The 9,994-nt window shown below is 48.5% G+C and overlaps 7 non-coding genes across 7 annotated transcripts; all 7 read left to right on the plus strand.

Annotated features, from left to right (window-relative positions):
• The first annotated feature begins 1,745 nt into the window (after positions 1 to 1,745).
• On the plus strand, positions 1,746 to 1,817 carry TRNAD-GUC (transfer RNA aspartic acid (anticodon GUC)). The gene has a single exon. It is a non-coding gene; the product is annotated as a tRNA-Asp (tRNA).
• A 764-nt stretch (positions 1,818 to 2,581) lies between these two features.
• On the plus strand, positions 2,582 to 2,653 carry TRNAD-GUC (transfer RNA aspartic acid (anticodon GUC)). The gene has a single exon. It is a non-coding gene; the product is annotated as a tRNA-Asp (tRNA).
• A 764-nt stretch (positions 2,654 to 3,417) lies between these two features.
• Positions 3,418 to 3,489, plus strand: TRNAD-GUC (transfer RNA aspartic acid (anticodon GUC)). The gene has a single exon. It is a non-coding gene; the product is annotated as a tRNA-Asp (tRNA).
• Positions 3,490 to 5,089: 1,600 nt separating this feature from the next.
• On the plus strand, positions 5,090 to 5,161 carry TRNAD-GUC (transfer RNA aspartic acid (anticodon GUC)). The gene has a single exon. It is a non-coding gene; the product is annotated as a tRNA-Asp (tRNA).
• A 1,600-nt stretch (positions 5,162 to 6,761) lies between these two features.
• Positions 6,762 to 6,833, plus strand: TRNAD-GUC (transfer RNA aspartic acid (anticodon GUC)). The gene has a single exon. It is a non-coding gene; the product is annotated as a tRNA-Asp (tRNA).
• Positions 6,834 to 7,597: 764 nt separating this feature from the next.
• On the plus strand, positions 7,598 to 7,669 carry TRNAD-GUC (transfer RNA aspartic acid (anticodon GUC)). The gene has a single exon. It is a non-coding gene; the product is annotated as a tRNA-Asp (tRNA).
• A 1,600-nt stretch (positions 7,670 to 9,269) lies between these two features.
• Positions 9,270 to 9,341, plus strand: TRNAD-GUC (transfer RNA aspartic acid (anticodon GUC)). Its single transcript has one exon. It is a non-coding gene; the product is annotated as a tRNA-Asp (tRNA).
• Positions 9,342 to 9,994: the final 653 nt, after the last annotated feature.

Below are 9,994 nucleotides of genomic sequence, written 5' to 3' on the forward strand. Positions count from 1 at the left end.
AGATCATTCCTTTCCGGTCGGTCGCGGAAACCTCATCTTCGGCTGGAGCGCAATCGGCACACCAGTCAGCTTCTTCCTCGTTAGTATAGTGGTGAGTATCCCCGCCTGTCACGCGGGAGACCGGGGTTTGATTCCCCGACGGGGAGTGCTTCCTCTTTTTCTCTCCTCAGCCTTGCTTTCTCTGGAACTCTTTCCCAGGATCCTCTTCATCGTTGCCACTTTGACCTAGCCCATCCATGGCAGTACAGCTTCCTGTTTGACACCAAAAAAGCATTTCCGGCTTCCTAGCATCTCGCACATGTCAGCTCCACAATGCCGGGCTATCTTTCCCTTCATTTCGCCTTCCAAACACAGCTTGGTCCCCAGGAATGACACGCCACACCCACTTTTCCTTTGGGGAAAAGAAGGTTAATTTTGTCCAACTTCAGTTTCCTTTCCATGGACTTCGCCATTCAAATGACTCAAGATATCATCTGTAGAAGTGCCAATCTTGTCACCAAAGATCCAGTAGCCAAAGGAAGGCTTGAAGTCTTTCTTGAAAAATCCATGCAATCCAGTGTGATGAGATGGCACGGGAATCCACCATCATCTGCAGAAGTTTCCTTTTCTTTTTGGCAGAAAGTCTCAGGGCGTGCAAACGGTCAAACTTCTACAGATCCCAAGAGTCGACCCATCTGTCCCAAGACTGCCGCATCTTTGCCGTCACCTTTTTTTCTCAGATGTCGCCTCCTTTTGAGAAAAAAAGGTCAATGACTAAATCCCATGCAATTTGCTATTAACCGCTGCCACATGTGTGTTTTTTCCTTCACCCTTCCATTTCAGTGGCGCAATAAAATAGATCATTCCTTTCCGGTCGGTCGCGGAAACCTCATCTTCGGCTGGAGCACAATCGGCGCGGCGGTCAGCTTCTTCCTCGTTAGTATAGTGGTGAGTATCCCCGCCTGTCACGCGGGAGACCGGGGTTCGATTCCCCGACGGTGAGTGCTTCCTCTTTTTCTCTCCTGAGCCTTGCTTTCTCTGGAACTCTTTCCCAGGATCCTCTTCATCGTTGCCACTTTGACCTAGCCCATCCATGGCAGTACAGCTTCCTGTTTGACACCAAAAAAGCATTTCGGGCTTCCTAGCATCTCGCACATGTCACCTCGACAATGCCGGGCTATCTTTCCCTTCATTTCGCCTTCCAAACACAGCTTGGTCCCCAGGAATGACACGCCACACCCACTTTTCCTTTGGGGAAAAGAAGGTTAATTTTGTCCAACTTCAGTTTCCTTTCCATGGACTTCGCCATTCAAATGACTCAAGATATCATCTGTAGAAGTGCCAATCTTGTCACCAAAGATCCAGTAGCCAAAGGAAGGCTTGAAGTCTTTCTTGAAAAATCCATGCAATCCAGTGTGATGAGATGGCACGGGAATCCACCATCATCTGCAGAAGTTTCCTTTTCTTTTTGGCAGAAAGTCTCAGGGCGTGTAAATGGCCAAACTTCTACAGATCCCAAGAGTCGTCCCATCTGTCCCAAGACTGCCGTATCTTTGCCGTCACCTTTTTTTCTCAGATGTCGCCTCCTTTTGAGAAAAAAGGTCAATGACTAAATCCCATGCAATTTGCTATTAACCGCTGCCACATGTGTGTTTTTTCCTTCACCCTTCCATTTCAGTGGCGCAATGAAATAGATCATTCCTTTCCGGTCGGTCGCGGAAACCTCATCTTTGGCTGGAGCGCAATCGGCGCAGCAGTCAGCTTCTTCCTCGTTAGTATAGTGGTGAGTATCCCCGCCTGTCACGCGGGAGACCGGGGTTCGATTCCCCGACGGGGAGTGCTTCCTCTTTTTCTCTCCTCAGCCTTGCTTTCTCTGGAACTCTTTCCCAGGATCCTCTTCATCGTTGCCACCTTGACCTAGCCCATCCATGGCAGTACAGCTTCCTGTTTGACACCAAAAAAGCATTTCGGGCTTCCTAGCATCTCGCACATGTCACCTCGACAATGCCGGGCTATCTTTCCCTTCATTTCGCCTTCCAAACACAGCTTGGTCCCCAGGAATGACACGCCACACCCACTTTTCCTTTGGGGAAAAGAAGGTTAATTTTGTCCAACTTCAGTTTCCTTTCCATGGACTTCGCCATTCAAATGACTCAAGATATCATCTGTAGAAGTGCCAATCTTGTCACCAAAGATCCAGTAGCCAAAGGAAGGCTTGAAGTCTTTCTTGAAAAATCCATGCAATCCAGTGTGATGAGATGGCACGGGAATCCACCATCATCTGCAGAAGTTTCCTTTTCTTTTTGGCAGAAAGTCTCAGGGCGTGCAAACGGCCAAACTTCTACAGATCCCAAGAGTCGACCCATCTGTCCCAAGACTGCCGTATCTTTGCCGCCACCTTTTTTTCCCAGATGTCGCCTCCTTTTGAGAAAAAAAGGTCAATGACTAAATCCAATGCAATTTGCTATTAACCGCTGCCACATGTGTGTTTTTTCCTTCACCCTTCCATTTCAGTGGCACAATGAAATAGATCATTCCTTTCCGGTCGGTCGCGGAAACCTCATCTTCGGCTGGAGCGCAATCGGCACACCAGTCAGCTTCTTCCTCGTTAGTATAGTGGTGAGTATCCCCGCCTGTCACGCGGGAGACCGGGGTTCGATTCCCCGACGGGGAGTGCTTCCTCTTTTTCTCTCCTCAGCCTTGCTTTCTCTGGAACTCTTTCCCAGGATCCTCTTCATCGTTGCCACTTTGACCTAGCCCATCCATGGCAGTACAGCTTCCTGTTTGACACCAAAAAAGCATTTCGGGCTTCCTAGCATCTCGCACATGTCAGCTCCACAATGCCGGGCTATCTTTCCCTTCATTTCGCCTTCCAAACACAGCTTGGTCCCCAGGAATGACACGCCACACCCACTTTTCCTTTGGGGAAAAGAAGGTTAATTTTGTCCAACTTCAGTTTCCTTTCCATGGACTTCGCCATTCAAATGACTCAAGATATCATCTGTAGAAGTGCCAATCTTGTCACCAAAGATCCAGTAGCCAAAGGAAGGCTTGAAGTCTTTCTTGAAAAATCCATGCAATCCAGTGTGATGAGATGGCACGGGAATCCACCATCATCTGCTGAAGTTTCCTTTTCTTTTTGGCAGAAAGTCTCAGGGCGTGCAAACGGTCAAACTTCTACAGATCCCAAGAGTCGACCCATCTGTCCCAAGACTGCCGCATCTTTGCCGTCACCTTTTTTTCTCAGATGTCGCCTCCTTTTGAGAAAAAAAGGTCAATGACTAAATCCCATGCAATTTGCTATTAACCGCTGCCACATGTGTGTTTTTTCCTTCACCCTTCCATTTCAGTGGCGCAATAAAATAGATCATTCCTTTCCGGTCGGTCGCGGAAACCTCATCTTCGGCTGGAGCACAATCGGCGCGGCGGTCAGCTTCTTCCTCGTTAGTATAGTGGTGAGTATCCCCGCCTGTCACGCGGGAGACCGGGGTTCGATTCCCCGACGGGGAGTGCTTCCTCTTTTTCTCTCCTGAGCCTTGCTTTCTCTGGAACTCTTTCCCAGGATCCTCTTCATCGTTGCCACTTTGACCTAGCCCATCCATGGCAGTACAGCTTCCTGTTTGACACCAAAAAAGCATTTCGGGCTTCCTAGCATCTCGCACATGTCACCTCGACAATGCCGGGCTATCTTTCCCTTCATTTCGCCTTCCAAACACAGCTTGGTCCCCAGGAATGACACGCCACACCCACTTTTCCTTTGGGGAAAAGAAGGTTAATTTTGTCCAACTTCAGTTTCCTTTCCATGGACTTCGCCATTCAAATGACTCAAGATATCATCTGTAGAAGCGCCAATCTTGTCACCAAAGATCCAGTAGCCAAAGGAAGGCTTGAAGTCTTTCTTGAAAAATCCATGCAATCCAGTGTGATGAGATGGCACGGGAATCCACCATCATCTGCAGAAGTTTCCTTTTCTTTTTGGCAGAAAGTCTCAGGGCGTGCAAACGGCCAAACTTCTACAGATCCCAAGAGTCGACCCATCTGTCCCAAGACTGCCGTATCTTTGCCGCCACCTTTTTTTCCCAGATGTCGCCTCCTTTTGAGAAAAAAAGGTCAATGACTAAATCCAATGCAATTTGCTATTAACCGCTGCCACATGTGTGCTTTTTCCTTCACCCTTCCATTTCAGTGGCGCAATGAAATAGATCATTCCTTTCCGGTCGGTCGCGGAAACCTCATCTTCGGCTGGAGCGCAATCGGCGCGGCGGTCAGCTTCTTCCTCGTTAGTATAGTGGTGAGTATCCCCACCTGTCACGCGGGAGACCGGGGTTCGATTCGCCGACGGGGAGTGCTTCCTCTTTTTCTCTCCTCAGCCTTGCTTTCTCTGGAACTCTTTCCCAGGATCCTCTTCATCGTTGCCACTTTGACCTAGCCCATCCATGGCAGTACAGCTTCCTGTTTGACACCAAAAAAGCATTTCGGGCTTCCTAGCATCTCGCACATGTCACCTCGACAATGCCGGGCTATCTTTCCCTTCATTTCGCCTTCCAAACACAGCTTGGTCCCCAGGAATGACACACCACACCCACTTTTCCTTTGGGGAAAAGAAGGTTAATTTTGTCCAACTTCAGTTTCCTTTCCATGGACTTCGCCATTCAAATGACTCAAGATATCATCTGTAGAAGCGCCAATCTTGTCACCAAAGATCCAGTAGCCAAAGGAAGGCTTGAAGTCTTTCTTGAAAAATCCATGCAATCCAGTGTGATGAGATGGCACGGGAATCCACCATCATCTGCAGAAGTTTCCTTTTCTTTTTGGCAGAAAGTCTCAGGGCGTGCAAACGGTCAAACTTCTACAGATCCCAAGAGTCGACCCATCTGTCCCAAGACTGCCGCATCTTTGCCGTCACCTTTTTTTCTCAGATGTCGCCTCCTTTTGAGAAAAAAAGGTCAATGACTAAATCCCATGCAATTTGCTATTAACCGCTGCCACATGTGTGTTTTTTCCTTCACCCTTCCATTTCAGTGGCGCAATAAAATAGATCATTCCTTTCCGGTCGGTCGCGGAAACCTCATCTTCGGCTGGAGCACAATCGGCGCGGCGGTCAGCTTCTTCCTCGTTAGTATAGTGGTGAGTATCCCCGCCTGTCACGCGGGAGACCGGGGTTCGATTCCCCGACGGGGAGTGCTTCCTCTTTTTCTCTCCTGAGCCTTTCTTTCTCTGGAACTCTTTCCCAGGATCCTCTTCATCGTTGCCACTTTGACCTAGCACATCCATGGCAGTACAGCTTCCTGTTTGACACCAAAAAAGCATTTCGGGCTTCCTAGCATCTCGCACATGTCACCTCGACAATGCCGGGCTATCTTTCCCTTCATTTCGCCTTCCAAACACAGCTTGGTCCCCAGGAATGACACGCCACACCCACTTTTCCTTTGGGGAAAAGAAGGTTAATTTTGTCCAACTTCAGTTTCCTTTCCATGGACTTCGCCATTCAAATGACTCAAGATATCATCTGTAGAAGCGCCAATCTTGTCACCAAAGATCCAGTAGCCAAAGGAAGGCTTGAAGTCTTTCTTGAAAAATCCATGCAATCCAGTGTGATGAGATGGCACGGGAATCCACCATCATCTGCAGAAGTTTCCTTTTCTTTTTGGCAGAAAGTCTCAGGGCGTGCAAACGGCCAAACTTCTACAGATCCCAAGAGTCGACCCATCTGTCCCAAGACTGCCGTATCTTTGCCGCCACCTTTTTTTCCCAGATGTCGCCTCCTTTTGAGAAAAAAAGGTCAATGACTAAATCCAATGCAATTTGCTATTAACCGCTGCCACATGTGTGCTTTTTCCTTCACCCTTCCATTTCAGTGGCGCAATGAAATAGATCATTCCTTTCCGGTCGGTCGCGGAAACCTCATCTTCGGCTGGAGCGCAATCGGCGCGGCGGTCAGCTTCTTCCTCGTTAGTATAGTGGTGAGTATCCCCGCCTGTCACGCGGGAGACCGGGGTTCGATTCGCCGACGGGGAGTGCTTCCTCTTTTTCTCTCCTCAGCCTTGCTTTCTCTGGAACTCTTTCCCAGGATCCTCTTCATCGTTGCCACTTTGACCTAGCCCATCCATGGCAGTACAGCTTCCTGTTTGACACCAAAAAAGCATTTCGGGCTTCCTAGCATCTCGCACATGTCACCTCGACAATGCCGGGCTATCTTTCCCTTCATTTCGCCTTCCAAACACAGCTTGGTCCCCAGGAATGACACACCACACCCACTTTTCCTTTGGGGAAAAGAAGGTTAATTTTGTCCAACTTCAGTTTCCTTTCCATGGACTTCGCCATTCAAATGACTCAAGATATCATCTGTAGAAGCGCCAATCTTGTCACCAAAGATCCAGTAGCCAAAGGAAGGCTTGAAGTCTTTCTTGAAAAATCCATGCAATCCAGTGTGATGAGATGGCACGGGAATCCACCATCATCTGCAGAAGTTTCCTTTTCTTTTTGGCAGAAAGTCTCAGGGCGTGCAAACGGCCAAACTTCTACAGATCCCAAGAGTCGACCCATCTGTCCCAAGGCTGCCGTATCTTTGCCGCCACCTTTTTTTCCCAGATGTCGCCTCCTTTTGAGAAAAAAAGGTCAATGACTAAATCCAATGCAATTTGCTATTAACCGCTGCCACATGTGTGTTTTTTCCTTCACCCTTCCATTTCAGTGGCGCAATGAAATAGATCATTCCTTTCCGGTCGGTCACGGAATCCTCATCTTCGGCTGGAGCGCAATCGGCGCAGCAGTCAGCTTCTTCCTCGTTAGTATAGTGGTGAGTATCCCCGCCTGTCACGCGGGAGACCGGGGTTCGATTCCCCGATGGGGAGTGCTTCCTCTTTTTCTCTCCTCAGCCTTGCTTTCTCTGGAACTCTTTCCCAGGATCCTCTTCATCGTTGCCACTTTGACCTAGCCCATCCATGGCAGTACAGCTTCCTGTTTGACACCAAAAAAGCCTTTCGGGCTTCCTAGCATCTCGCACATGTCACCTCGACAATGCCGGGCTATCTTTCCCTTCATTTCGCCTTCCAAACACAGCTTGGTCCCCAGGAATGACACGCCACACCCACTTTTCCTTTGGGGAAAAGAAGGTTAATTTTGTCCAACTTCAGTTTCCTTTCCATGGACTTCGCCATTCAAATGACTCAAGATATCATCTGTAGAAGCGCCAATCTTGTCACCAAAGATCCAGTAGCCAAAGGAAGGCTTGAAGTCTTTCTTGAAAATTCCATGCAATCCAGTGATATGAGATGGCACTGGAATCCACCATCATCTGCTGAAGTTTCCTTTTCTTTTTGGCAGAAAGTCTCAGGGCGTGCAAACGGCCAAACTTCTACAGATCCCAAGAGTCGACCCATCTGTCCCAAGACTGCCGTATCTTTGCCGCCACCTTTTTTTCCCAGATGTCGCCTCCTTTTGAGAAAAAAAGGTCAATGACTAAATCCAATGCAATTTGCTATTAACCGCTGCCACATGTGTGTTTTTTCCTTCACCCTTCCATTTCAGTGACGCAATTAAATAGATCATTCCTTTCCGGGCGGTCGCGGAAACCTCATCTTTGGCTGGAGATCAATCAGCGCGGCAGGCAGCTTCTTCCTCGTTAGTATAGTGGTGAGTATCCCCGCCTGTCACGCGGGAGACCGGGGTTCGATTCCCCGATGGGGAGTGCTTCCTCTTTTTCTCTCCTCAGCCTTGCTTTCTCTGGAACTCTTTCCCAGGATCCTCTTCATCGTTGCCACCTTGACCTAGCCCATCCATGGCAGTACAGCTTCCTGTTTGACACCAAAAAAGCATTTCGGGCTTCCTAGCATCTCGCACATGTCACCTCGACAATGCCGGGCTATCTTTCCCTTCATTTCGCCTTCCAAACACAGCTTGGTCCCCAGGAATGACACGCCACACCCACTTTTCCTTTGGGGAAAAGAAGGTTAATTTTGTCCAACTTCAGTTTCCTTTCCATGGACTTCGCCATTCAAATGACTCAAGATATCATCTGTAGAAGTGCCAATCTTGTCACCAAAGATCCAGTAGCCAAAGGAAGGCTTGAAGTCTTTCTTGAAAAATCCATGCAATCCAGTGTGATGAGATGGCACGGGAATCCACCATCATCTGCAGAAGTTTCCTTTTCTTTTTGGCAGAAAGTCTCAGGGCGTGCAAACGGCCAAACTTCTACAGATCCCAAGAGTCGACCCATCTGTCCCAAGACTGCCGCATCTTTGCCGTCACCTTTTTTTCTCAGATGTCGCCTCCTTTTGAGAAAAAAAGGTCAATGACTAAATCCAATGCAATTTGCTATTAACCGCTGCCACATGTGTGTTTTTTCCTTCACCCTTCCATTTCAGTGGCGCAATGAAATAGATCGTTCCTTTCCAGTCGGTCGCGGAAACCTCATCTTCGGCTGGAGCGCAATCGGCGCGGCAGTCAGCTTCTTCCTCGTTAGTATAGTGGTGAGTATCCCCACCTGTCACGCGGGAGACCGGGGTTCGATTCCCTGACGGGGAGTGCTTCCTCTTTTTCTCTCCTCAGCCTTGCTTTCTCTGGAACTCTTTCCCTGGATCCTCTTCATCGTTGCCACTTTGACCTAGCCCATCCATGGCAGTACAGCTTCCTGTTTGACACCAAAAAAGCATTTCGGGCTTCCTAGCATCTCGCACATGTCACCTCGACAATGCCGGGCTATCTTTCCCTTCATTTCGCCTTCCAAACACAGCTTGGTCCCCAGGAATGACACGCCACACCCACTTTTCCTTTGGGGAAAAGAAGGTTAATTTTGTCCAACTTCAGTTTCCTTTCCATGGACTTCGCCATTCAAATGACTCAAGATATCATCTGTAGAAGCGCCAATCTTGTCACCAAAGATCCAGTAGCCAAAGGAAGGCTTGAAGTCTTTCTTGAAAAATCCATGCAATCCAGTGTGATGAGATGGCACGGGAATCCACCATCATCTGCAGAAGTTTCCTTTTCTTTTTGGCAGAAAGTCTCAGGGCGTGCAAACGGCCAAACTTCTACAGATCCCAAGAGTCGACCCATCTGTCCCAAGACTGCCGTATCTTTGCCACCACCTTTTTTTCTCAGATGTCGCCTCCTTTTGAGAAAAAAAGGTCAATGACTAAATCCAATGCAATTTGCTATTAACCGCTGCCACATGTGTGTTTTTTCCTTCACCCTTCCATTTCAGTGGCACAATGAAATAGATCATTCCTTTCCGGTCGGTCGCGGAAACCTCATCTTCGGCTGGAGCGCAATCGGCACACCAGTCAGCTTCTTCCTCGTTAGTATAGTGGTGAGTATCCCCGCCTGTCATGCGGGAGACCGGGGTTCGATTCCCCGACGGGGAGTGCTTCCTCTTTTTCTCTCCTCAGCCTTGCTTTCTCTGGAACTCTTTCCCAGGATCCTCTTCATCGTTGCCACTTTGACCTAGCCCATCCATGGCAGTACAGCTTCCTGTTTGACACCAAAAAAGCATTTCGGGCTTCCTAGCATCTCGCACATGTCAGCTCGACAATGCCGGGTTATCTTTCCCTTCATTTCGCCTTCCAAACACAGCTTGGTCCCCAGGAATGACACGCCACACCCACTTTTCCTTTGGGGAAAAGAAGGTTAATTTTGTCCAACTTCAGTTTCCTTTCCATGGACTTCGCCATTCAAATGACTCAAGATATCATCTGTAGAAGTGCCAATCTTGTCACCAAAGATCCAGTGGCCAAAGGAAGGCTTGAAGTCTTTCTTGAAAAATCCATGCAATCCAGTGTGATGAGATGGCACGGGAATCCACCATCATCTGCAGAAGTTTCCTTTTCTTTTTGGCAGAAAGTCTCAGGGCGTGCAAACGGTCAAACTTCTACAGATCCCAAGAGTCGTCCCATCTGTCCCAAGACTGCCGCATCTTTGCCGTCACCTTTTTTTCTCAGATGTCGCCTCCTTTTGAGAAAAAAAGGTCAATGACTAAATCCCATGCAATTTGCTATTAACCGCTGCCACATGTGTGTTT

This window comes from Leptodactylus fuscus, unplaced genomic scaffold (genome assembly GCF_031893055.1).
Source record: "Leptodactylus fuscus isolate aLepFus1 unplaced genomic scaffold, aLepFus1.hap2 HAP2_SCAFFOLD_396, whole genome shotgun sequence".
NCBI classification, from domain to species: domain Eukaryota; kingdom Metazoa; phylum Chordata; class Amphibia; order Anura; family Leptodactylidae; genus Leptodactylus; species Leptodactylus fuscus.